We start from the raw sequence: 12915 nt of genomic DNA on the forward strand, positions 1-12915 counted from the left end.
TTTATCCATTCATCTGTCAATGGACATCTTGGCTCTTTCCATAGTTTGGCTATTGCGGACATTGCTGCTATAAACATCGGGGTGCATGTACCCCTTCGGATCACTACATTTGTATCTTTGGGGTAAATACCCAGTAGTGCAATTGCTGGGTCATAGGGCAGCTCTATTTTCAACTATCAAGATTTTAAAAATCCAGCTATTATATGTTTATCCATTTTATATTTCACTGATATCTGCTATTATCTATATTATTTCTTTCTCCTACTTAGTTTGAATTTAATTTGCTCTTCTTTTACTTATATTTTCAAGGTAGATGCTCAGATAAGTGATTTTGAAAATTTTCTTCTCTTTATAGGAGCTTTTGAGACTATAGCTTTTCCTCTAATGGCAGTTTTAGCTATACCCCACAAATTTTGATATATTTTTCATGTTCATTTATTTCAAGGTAATCTGTTATGGCTTATTTTTGAATCATGAGATATATAGAAGTGGTTGTTTATTTTACAAATATTTGGAGTTTGTCTATATATTTTTCTGTTATTTCTAATTCAACTTTCTTGTACATAGAGAATGATTAACGTCAATAAATTTATAATGGTTGTAGCTTTATTATTGTGACTCACTGGTAATAATATTTCAGTGTGTAATTTTTTCATATATATAAGAAATATTTTGTTTTAAGGAATTAGCACACATGATTATGGAGGCTGGAAAGTCCACCACTATAGGGTAGGCCAGCATTCTGGAGATGCAGGAAAGAACCAGTACTGCTGATCAAGTCCAAAGTCCTTCAGGCTGGAGACCCAGAAAGAAGCCAATGTTGCAGTTCAGTTCCAAAGGTCATTTGTTGCAGAATTCCATCTTGCTCATAGGAGGTCAATTTTTTTGTTCTTGTTTGTCCTTTATAGGCTTTCAATTGAATGTGGCCTACCTACATTTTGGAGGGCAATCTGCTTATTCAAAGTCTGCCAATTCAAATGTAAATCTCATCCAAAAACACACCCACAGAAACATCAAGAATAATATTTGACCACATATCTGGGCAGCATCTCCCAGCTAAGGTGACACAAAATTAACTACCACAGTTTCAGTCACAAAGTATATATTATAGGTATAAGTGTCAGGCCACAAATCCAAGTTTACAAAAGTTCATTAAAATCTATTTGATCTTCCATTACACCATGTGGAATGCTAATTTACTTATATGATTTTGAGCAATTTTTCTATCCCTAGGGATATATTAAGGTTGCTAAGATGTTGGTTGGGAAGTGCAGTCATAGAGACAGTAATTCATAGGGTATAGCTAAGAAGTCCACAGCCCCCACTTGCATGGCCTCTTCAGAACTCAGTCTCAGTACCTCTCTGTTTAGATTTAGAATTTACTAAATAAATTCACCTGCACAAATGTCTATTGAGTGATGTAAAGTAGAGCCTTGGTGTCTACTTGAATGAAGAGGAGAAAAAGGAGAATAATACAGAAATAAAAGATATAAATTAGTATCTCAAAAATTGTAGCCAGCCTTGGAAACTTAAGTTGAGTAGGTTACGAACCAAATATTCAAAATGCTATGCATTCACTTATTTAGGCATATATATACATTCATTCATTGATTCTTTCCACATCTTAAGCATCTATTGTTTTTGCATTACTAGAGTAGATGCTAAAAATTTAACACTAAAGGAAAAAGTATTCTTATCTTGAAGCTTACCTGGGAGAATAAGGAATATAAGAAATGCAGAAAAAAAAATAATCACCAGTGGCTCAAGTCTGAATTCTGGCAGTCAGCCTTCACTACTCCTTCTCCTTTAATGTTCACATTCGATCATTCCTATTGCTTTCCTTCCCTAAATATATCATCTTGACTTCAAACTTTTCTCTGTCTCCCTTGCCATCAGCCTGGTATAAACCACCATCAGTTCTTGCCTGGACTTCAGATGTAACTCCCAAATAGATCTTCCTGATTCCACTCTTTCCCCTCAAATGCATTCTCCATGGTAGACAATTGGTCTTTTAAAAGCCATGACAGTTCATGCGGTTCCCCCCCTTAAGTCTTCAGTTATCTCCCATTGCTATTACAATAAGTTCAAAATCCTTAAAGGGTCTACAATGCTTTGAGTGATCCAACTCCCTTCTGCCTTTGTGTCTTGTCCCCCCCCCTTCCTAATTCTCCCTATCCTCTCTTCATCCTTCTCTATTTCCTGAGTATAGCATGTCCCTTCCCATCTCAGAATTTTTGCATACTTGTACATATGTTGGTTCCTTTCTTTGGGTGTTGTCTGTCTCCTTTCTCCACTCACCTAAATTCACCTCTCTTCCTCTCCTGTTCTACCTCCCCAATCCACGATTTTTTCAGACTGAAAATTTGCTTTATCACAGAGACCTTCTCTTCCTTACCCATGTGACTCAACATCCTCCAATAGAGCACTCAGATCACCCTATTATGTTCTCTTATGTTGTTATATATATAATATATATATTATATATATATAATTACATTGCTACATTTATGTACTTAAATATTTATCTAATTTATATATGTCATGTCCCTTTCCATAAGCAGACTGCAAGCTCCATGAAGTTGGAGACTGTTTTTTCACTTTTATATCTTAAGGTACCTGCATAATACCTTACCCTAAAATGAATGCAAAATAAATCAAAATGTGAAAATATCACAAGAGATACAAGAGATTTTTAGTAATCAAGTGGCATAATCCACTTTGTTAGAAATGATGGCATCACCCAAAACCATCTTCCGTTATTCAGGGAGCCACAACACTAGAAAGATCATATGTTTTCCATTACCTTTGACATCATGTCCCTAAACAGAATAAGTGAAGTTGTGTTTGTCATTCCCTGGCTTTTCTTACCTTTTTCCTGCTTCATCAGTATTCTTCTTCTCTCAAACATCATCATTTTCTCTGAAATTACTCCCATTTCTCCTGTTACGTAGAAAATGGCCTCATGAAAGCACATTTCCTCTCCCTGAATATTTGCATTTTTTAAAAAAGATACTGGAGGAATTCTCACTCTAGTGATGGAATTTTGACATTAGCAAGGGCATATACCTATTTTGATAGCCCTCCATAACATCCATAAATTATATAAATTCTAGGATGTGATGGTAGCCTTTCTGCTTCTCATTCTTGGAATCTTTTTGAATTCATAATAAACTAACAAGTCCAAACTTTAGGGGCTTAATATAATAAAAGTTTATTCTCAGGCATACAATAGTCTAATACAATGTTCTGGGTTGAATGGTTCTTCTGGCTAGTTTTCTTTCAGAGAGAAATTTCTCTCTTGTGGCTTTGCTCTTGTGTGGTTCTGCCCTCCTCTGGGTGCTTAGAGTTCTCAGGATTGAACCCTCAGATGGGGAGGAAAGGTAGTGACAGAATTATTGGTGAGACAGTTATACAGGCCAATTCCTGAAATGGCTCACATTAGTTCTATCCACAGAACATTTCAAGGAAGGCTGGGAAATGTAGTCTGTCTGCCCAGGAAGGAAAGATAAACAGTTTGGTGAATAAATAGCAAGTCTCAGCCACATCTTTGACTCTAAGATTATTCCAAATCCTTAATGTATCATCTAGAAACTCTCATATGTTCAGATCTCTATTCTTACATTTCTCACACCCCAGTCCCAGGAACCTGCAATCTTTTGCTATTAACAAATTTAATAAAAGTTATTTTATTGTTATTAGTGTTATTTTGGTATGAGGAAGGGTGCCTGGCATTACAAAAACTTATTTGGTGCTCAATTTGAAATCTATTTCACTATCCCCCATTATCTAGACTCTGACTATCCCGGAGTTTTCAAATAGCATTTGAGGAAGAAAAAAAAAACAGAAGAACTGTTGATTTTTTTCCTGATGTGCCTTACTTTAATAAAAAGTAAAAGTGTTATATTTACATAGCCACCAATTCTAGCCATGATGAATACTTTATTTAGAAGAAAAATAAAACTGTTACAAAATGTTTAGCTCTCTGTGACTCCATAAAACTTCCCATTTTTATTGAAAACATAGAATAAACAAGACAAAAGTGTAGGCAGTTTCAATGAAGATAGAAATTAAAGGTCTAAATATCTTATAGTCATTGTATTATCAATCTTATTTTTTCCCAGTTTAAAAACTTTCTGTAGCTAGTATGTTAATTGTCTCTGATTCCATAAAGAACCACAACCTATATATGGCTAGACCTAAAGGAGACCCAATGTAGCAAAACTTCCACTACATATATGCAGAGCAGAAAACTCAAGAAATAATTTTAAGTCTAATGTCTATCTTTTTTGATTGGCCTCTTCAGTCTTCCCAGTCATTATTTGTACTGTTAGGCTCATCGAACTATTAGTTGAACAGCCAATCATTTTCATTTTAAGGGATGAATTTGATACATGTTGAATGTCAAATATTCTAATGAATTTTAATTCCTGAAAAATAAAGCCATGGTTGAGCTGGGTTTGGCTCCTAATACTTTAAAGCTCTAATAAATTGTTGATATACACAGAAATTTCTTTCCCTGTCCTGAAAAATTGTTGATTTATCTCTTTCTTAAAACTGGGTGAACTGAAACCATAGATAAATTTGAGATTACACCAGTTGAATTGGATACAAAATACTGAATGTACCAAGAAGTATCAGATTTTAAAATATTCTTTGTTTCTTTCTTCAAATCATAAGCATAATGCATATTTCTCAAGTCCCTTGCAAAGACAGGCTTCTGTCACATGGTTTTAACACACCATTTTAGACTTCTTGGTATTTTACAGGAGACAAAAACAGTCAGAGTAAAGCAGTGTGCAATGTGATGAGACATACTTCTCCTGGTCTGAAAATTATTTTAGAATATAATAAATATAATAAAGTATCCTAAATATCATACCGGGTTATATTCATCTTCTAAATCACACTGGATTATACCCATCAATAATTCCCAATTAGCTGTTAACATCAGAACAGGGAGTGTATCTTACTAATTTTTGTATTTCCAGAATCTTGAACAATATTAATACATAGCAGACACCTGATAAATGTGTGGTGAATACACGAATTAATTTATTTCTATTCTGTTTTTATAAAAGCAAAACAAAGTAGCATGACTCATAATCTGATAAATTGCATAAAATACCTCATATTCCTTTTTTCTGGCCTACCCTTACCTCCTAACTGCTTAGTGCTCAAATTCCACCACAAATTATCACATGATTCCCAGTACAACACATTATATGGTACATAATAAATAATAATAAATGTATAATAATATGTATTTACTGAATGATTGAATATAACAAGGGCACCTACGTGGTGCAATTAGTTGGATTCTTGGTTTTGGCTCAGGCTGTGATCTCAGAGTAGTGATCTCAGGGTGGTGAGATTGAGCCCTGTGTCAGGCTCCACACTCAGCAGGGAGTCTGCTTAAGATTCTCTCTTTCTCTCTCCCTCTGCCCCTCCCCTTGAACTCTCTCTCTCAAATAAATAAATAAATAAATCTTAAAAAAACTCACAAAAAAAGATATAATAAATTCTGCAAAGTTATGAGTAGAGTTTAGATATGGAAATACTCTTAGAAAAGGCAGAAAATACAATTCTATGTCATTGATGGAAATGATAAAAATATATTAGTGAAAGTGTATTTAACCAATTTTGTCATGCACTGACTTCTACTTTTGAAAATACCATAGACTGTCATTCAAATCTCAAATTTTTTGATATCATTAAGAAAACTATAATGCCTTGGGGCACCTGGGTGGCTCAGCTGGTTAAGCCTTGGACTCTTGGTTTCGGCTCAGGTCATGATCTCAGGGTCTTGGAATTGAGCCCTGCATCAGGCTCTGCACTCAGTGCAGAGTCTGCTTGTCCCTCTCTCTGCTCCCCCCCCACCCCACTCATGCACACACACTCCCTCTCTCTCAAATAAATAAATAATATTTTTTTAAAAAAAGAAAAGTGTAATGCCTGTAACACATAGTTTAGTATTTTATTACATATTGTCGTATTAGTTATAAATTAGTCACTTCAAAGATATGGAAAATTATAGCTCATAGAAAAACTATCATCATTTATCGAGTGCTTACTAAATTCCATACATTTTATACACAATATCTTTAAATAGCATCTTATTGCACATCAATTTCTTTTGAGAATTTGTCTCAGTTACGTCTGTATGACCTTCTAATTCTATATTTCCTAGATGGTAAATTTTATGAGGGCAGGAAATAAGTACATTCTGTTTATCATGACACACTCAATGTTTGGTACAAAATCAGTCATATATTAGTTCAAACAAATATTTATCAATCAGTAAGTGAACAAATAAATGAACACCATGTAGTGGATATTATTGCTCCCTTCACACCTAACAGAAATAACCTAGGCTTAGAGGCTGTAAGGAACTTGTTCAAAGTCCAATAACAAGTGTAGAGCCAGAATCTGAACCCATATTTTAAAATCTCCAAATCCATGCTATCATGTGCCAAGATTTCTAGTTCAAGCAAACACAATGTTTTGACTTCTTGGCTTAGTCTGTCCAGGCTGCCATAACAAACTACCATAAACTGGGTGGCTGAAACAGTAAACATTTATTTCTTGCAACTCTAGAGACTGGTAAGTCCAAGATCAGGGTGCCCAGTACCAGGTGAGCACTCGCTTCATGGTTTGTCGATGGCCATCTTCCCTCGGAGCCCCTTACAGTGCAGACGAGGGCATGAGGGCTCTCTAGGGTCCTTTTTAAAGAGCATTAATCCCATTCACGAGGGCTGCACCTGCATGACCCACTCACCTCCCAAAGGCCCCTCTTTCTAAAATCCCCACATTGGGGATTAGAATTTCAACATATGAATTGGGGGGGGGGAGCATAAACATTCAGTCCATAATAGTCCGCATTTATTCTTCAAAATAAATGATATAGCATGTGTTACCGATTTGTATTAGAGACCTAGATAAATGTCTCTAAAGAAATAATATGGACTACAGACTAACAGGACCTCAGTTAAGACACATTCTTTAAGACATATCTGGTTGAAGAGTGGGAATTAACATATTGTTTAGCTTTAGATTTTGTTAAGTAAAATATGTTGGGGAAAAAAAAAATCGCAAAGTCCAAAGCAGGGCAGGAAAAAAAGAAAAGAAAAGAAAAGAAAAACAATAATAGAAATTTCTACCTCAACCAATCAATTTTTTAAAAGACAAGAAAGGAGAAAAAAGGATAGAAAATCTGAATAGAAAAATAAAAATTTATATCAACTAGTATGTCAATAATTATAATTTGTCAGTTAAAGGCCAAATCTTTCAAATTGAATTAAGGAAATAAAGCTATATGTAATTTATAAGTGACATCCCTAATGCATAGAGATTTAAAAAGGCTGATAGCAAAAGATTTTATTTTATTTATTTTTTAAGAGACTTTATGTATGTATGTATTTATTTATTTATTGGTCAAACAGACAAAATATTAATATATATAGGAAAGTTTTGAAAAACTTGATATAGTAGAGATATGTAGAAATATATCTACACCGTAAATTATAACATATACATTCCTCTTAAGCACAATTATGGTATTTACAAAAAATGATTACATTTATATTAGGCTATAGGCAAGCTTCAACTATCTCAGATGATCCTCCAAGAAAATAAAAAAGAAATTAAAGTCACCAAAAAGGAAGAAACAACACCAAAAGAATCTAACATGAGTTGTTGAATATAATGAGTATATATAGCAAGTTAACAGAATATTATATTAATATGCAGTAATCAGTAGTATTTTTATAGAGTAGCAATAAAGATCAGAAAATAGTTTTTAAATGCCATTTGTAAAAGCAATTAAAACTATAATCTCTTAGAGGAAATCAAACAAAAGATGTGCAGGACCTAATGTAATAATATTTTAAAACTTTATTCAAACAATTTAACCAAGACCTAAATTAATGGAGAGATATTGTCTATAAAGATATAGTCAATGTTATAAAGATACCAAATGTACCCAAACTGATCTGTAGCCTTAATGCTATTCTGATTAAAATTCTAACAGTGTTTTATGTAAGATTTTAAAATCAGACTCTAATATTTACATAAAAGAAAAAAGAGCCAACATTAGCTACGATATTCATGGGGAAGAAGAATAAAGAGAGATGATTTATCCTATCAGATATTAAATATTAAGATAAAGCCTTAATAAACAAGAATATACAGATTGACCCACAGGACAGAATACAAGTTCAGGCATGGAAGAAACCTTGATAAATATAGGGGTGGCATAGCAGATTGCTGAGGAAATGAAAGACTATTTGATAAACGTGGATTTAAAAAGTCAATTTATATTAAAAAATTAAGTTAGGACCCTCCTCTCATCATATTAAAGCTAACGATTTAAAGATTTCTATATGTGATGGGTATTAAAGAGGGCACGTACTGAAGGGAGCACTGGGTGTTCTACGCAAACAATGAATCATGGAACGCTACATCAAAAACTAATGATGTAATGTATGGTCATTAACATAACATAAAAAAATAAAAAATAAAACTGTAAACACTTTTCAAAAAAATATAGAAGAGGTCACTCTGAAATTAGGGTAAAGTCTTTCTTAAATAATACATAAAAGCACTAACCATGAAGAAAAGATTGATAAATATGATTCCGTTAACAATTTCTGGGCCTCAAAAGAAAATGAAAATACAAGTCACAAGCTCTGAGAAGATATTTGCAATACATATAACTAACAAAAGATTATTGTCTCAGATATTAAAAAGAAACCTCCTAAGTCATTAATACTATTGATTACTCTATAGGAAACTGGTCAAAAGATATGAACAGAAGTTTCATGAAATAGGAAAGATTTTTGGTCAGCAAAATTATGAAAAGTAGTTCAATCTCAGTAGAAATAAGGGAAATGAAAATTAAGATGAAATGCGATAGCCATCATTTTACCCACTCAATTGGCAGAAACTAAGAATTTGACAACACAAGATAGTTGACCTTTGAACAATGTGGGGGTTAGGGGTGCTGACCCAGCTGAAAATCTGCATGTAACTTTTGACTCCCCCAAAACTTAACTACTAATAACCAACCATTGACCAGAATCCTTCTTGATAGTATGAACAGTCGATTAACACACATTTTGTAGGTTATATGTATTATGTACTGTATTCTAACAATAAAGTAGCCTAGAGAAAAGAAAATGTTATTAAGAAATCATAAGGGAGAGAAAGTACATTTATAGTATGTACTGTAAAAAATCCATATAAAAGTGGGATCCACACAGTTTTAACCCATGTTGTTCAAAGGTCAACTGCAGATAGAAAAGATATGGAAAGTCTTAGTCATTGCTGGTGTAGTATTAATTCTTTTCAATTAAACCCTTGTAAGTATCTCCCGTATTTCTGCCACGACTCTATTTAATATACACATTTTTAGCTCTGTCCTAGTTCTTAGGCTCATCATTGTTGGGTACATTTTTGTGCTTAATAACATATTTATTATATTTTATATCACTTTACAATGCATACATTATACACATTCTTTTATACATATTAAAAGGAAAACTATAAATTTAAAAAATAATATGGCTATTATCAATATAGCAAGTCAATTAAGAAATCTGTGAATTGTGTTTATACTCCTAGGTCCAAAAGCTTTAATTGGATAGAGTCTCTTATTAATACTAACCACATTTATAAATGAAAGTTTCTGAAGCACTTGAATTCCTGCATTTGTATGAAATGGGCTCCTGAAATTTCCTTATTTCTGAAATTGTGTTGTAGTTCTCCTAAATGGTGACTATAATCAAGAACACATTTCACAAATTTCAAAATTACTTATTGTGCTTTGCAGTTCAAAAGAGTGATTTTAAATACATTTGACTCTCACAGTAAGCTCGGGTGGTGGATGGATAGGGCAGTTATTACAGGGAATTTTTAAATAAACATAAACTAAGTCTTTAAGAGGGTAAATGACCTGCACAGCTCCACACATTGGCTGGTTGCAAAGTTTGTACTTGATTTCCCACTCTGTCTACTCTCTCCCCTACGCCATCTTACCTCTAAAGATAATAATAAGCTTGTAAGTCTGTGAAATGTTTCACCACTTTCAAAATGCCTTCCATATCACGTCATCTGTTTTGATTCTCACATTCAGCCTTGAGTTTCTTTAGCATATTTCTTTCTTCTCATAACATATATAGAGCATAATTTAAACCAAACATAGTATTAGCTATGAAAATACAAGTTCTTTCTGTTAGAAAATTACTTGGTAGTCAAATCAAAGTAACAATAAAATAATCTTGTTTTCGTTTGGTAAACCCCACAGTTATATTCACTGATTTGTCTAACAAATAAATAAAAATAATTATTTTGGAATTTCTTAGTTGTTTTTTTTCCCAAGCGAATGAATGAATGAATGAATGGTTATATCATCCAAACAGCTTCTGCTGTTCTGGGCTTTGTGAAGATGAAAAGAAATGTGTTCCTCTCTCTAGGAATCTACTTATTTTAGGTTTAACAAGTATAAAGGAAATCTTTCCAGAAATATTTCTTTAAAGGTGCTATGACATATAATGAGTACTATTCAAATGAATAATATAGTATTATTAAACAGTATAATTTATTTTCACTCTTATTTGTAAACATCTACTTAGATTTTCTCGCTCTCTGCCTAAGATCCATGTGGTCTTGCCAGCGAATGGTAGTCTTGTTAGAGGCAAACTACATTTCACATCCCATCAAACCCACCTGCTCACACTTGGCAGGGTTTGGCCAGAGCTGCTGCTCATTAGAGGCTCTGGCAGAGAGAAAGGGTGGGTAGAAGCAATGAAACCAGTGCCTGAAAAGTGAAACTGAGGTTGAGATTTTATACGGAGTTTTATTTGGTGAGTGGTTACATTGCTTTTCATTATACCAGATAACAGGTTGCTGGCAGCATATTTAAAAGATATGGAACTTTTAAGGGGCTGAACATGAAATTAAAGCTTGATGAAATGAATTCTAATCTGTGCCCCCATAGTCATATGTGTGCCAGGAAACGCACACATTGGTGCCTTAATTGTAATCGGGCTGGTCCCTTAAAAGCAGCAGCGATATTCCCTTTGCTGCACAAGGAAAATCTAGGAAACAATACCATTAGGAGTTTATATGCCATCTTATGCTCCACTTTCTTCGTAACATTACATCAGTTCTACAGGCATTTTCTGCCCCATTTACCAAACTGGATCCAGTCAATGAAATTTTGCATTATATGCCCCCAGGGAAGAAAATAATGCAAGAGTTTTACTGTCCATGTTAATGCCATTTAATACATTACTCAAACACATACTTAAGACCAACAGTCCTGATTATGCAACTTTGGTTTAAAGTGACTTCCAAACTGACTTCTTAACTGGCAACTTCTTAACAGCTCATGTCTTCCCAAACCTCCTTTTGGAAGATTGGAGGGTCGAAGGAGTGCAGATTGTGATGCTGCAAACATTCTGGGTTGTTTTCAATGTTGTAACTTCATGGTCTAAAAAGGAAGAGAAAAGAAGTATCCAGCTTGTTTGTTTTGCTTTGTTTTTTTAAAATTTGTGTGTTTAAATTTTGCTTAAACTGGAACTAATCCTCACCTACCTCTTGGGAGTCTAATGTCTTTGAAAAATGGTTTAACATTCTAAAAATGATGTGAGTCCAAAAGTTAAAGTTTGAAGTAGGAGTGAGTAGTGAGGTAGAACAGCATTCCGTCTCTTTTTTGGAGGACTTGGATTTCACTCCACTCCTTTTGAGTAGGAAAAAACAGATCTGTCTTTTCTCTGTTTGGATAAGGAAGGGAGAGAGCTTAAAGAAGAGAAACATTTTCAATACCAGCTGTTCCCTAACTCAAGCCCTGCATAAATTTATTCTTTCTTCAGCTGGAGATATTAAGATAAAACCCTAAAAAGAGTGGAAAATAGAAAGTGAATCGATAAAGCCAATTTTATTATTCTAAGTTACAATTTTTTTAGAGAACAAAAAGGCTAAGGGACAAATTCACCATGGTTCAATCCAGAACCGGTGATAAGAACGTAGGCATCTAGGGGCGCCTGGGTGGCTCGGTTGGTTAAGCGGCTGACTCGATTTCAGCTCAGGTCATGATCTCAGGGTTGTGAGATCAAGCCCCTTGTCGAGCTCCATGCTGGGTACGGAGCCTGCTTAAGATTCTCTCTCTCCCTCTCCTTCTGCCCCTTCCCCACCTCTCTCTCTGAAAAAAAAACACAAAGAACATAAGCATCTAATAAAAGCTCTGGGCTATACTGTAGGAGGAGAGCTTTTAAGGTATCCCTGTGTGATAAACTGCAGTTGCCAATTCTTTTTACAAAAGTCTCTAACATATTTAAGCAATCAGTGCTAAATATGTGAATCCAATAATGCCATCTCAAGATTAAGTAACTAGCTCTCTTATTTTTGGATGTGTGGTTTTAATATTAGACTTAAAACTGTCTTAATATCAGGATCTTCACTTCAAAACAATACCCAGACTTAATATTTGAAGATTCTCCATCAAGTTTAAGGTCTCATTAGAAAGATTTAACTCATAAACGTATTACTAAATTTACGAAGTAAGTTTGGGATGTGTGTGCTTAAGCTCAGCAAAAATAACTATTTCAGTCTAAAAGTTTAAATTAAATACAAATGAATCAGCATGTCAAATGGAAATTTATAAATAATGCTTCATTATGTCTGCATATTTTATTCATTTTGGCCATTAACCATATGTCTGCTTAAAGCTAATAAATAGGACCCCCAGGCAAGCTGAAATGCTATCTTCCCTTGCCCCACCCATTCTTTTATGATAAAATATTTACTAGACAAACTTTTTTTTCCCGTCTTATCCAGACACTCTCCTCATTGAAATTTTCCACTTTTTCAATGGCATCAATTTTGGATTTGCTCAAACAAAACTTCTACTTTTTTCCC

At 34.0% G+C, this 12915-nt stretch overlaps 2 long non-coding RNA genes across 2 annotated transcripts in view; one reads left to right on the plus strand and one right to left on the minus strand.

Annotated features, from left to right (window-relative positions):
* Positions 1 to 12915, plus strand: part of LOC145717180 (uncharacterized) — a 49115-nt gene that overhangs the window by 7423 nt on the left and 28777 nt on the right. The window lies entirely within an intron of this gene.
* LOC145717181 (uncharacterized) overlaps positions 10543 to 12915 on the minus strand; it is a 29667-nt gene continuing 27294 nt past the window's right edge. Inside the window, exon 3 of the long non-coding RNA XR_014140253.1 lies at positions 10543 to 11488. This is a non-coding gene — a long non-coding RNA (uncharacterized LOC145717181). The remainder of the gene's footprint in view (positions 11489 to 12915) is intronic.

The sequence above is a fragment of the Leptonychotes weddellii genome, chromosome 1, assembly GCF_054177405.1.
Source record: "Leptonychotes weddellii isolate Sample4059 chromosome 1, ASM5417740v2, whole genome shotgun sequence".
NCBI lineage: Eukaryota > Metazoa > Chordata > Mammalia > Carnivora > Phocidae > Leptonychotes > Leptonychotes weddellii.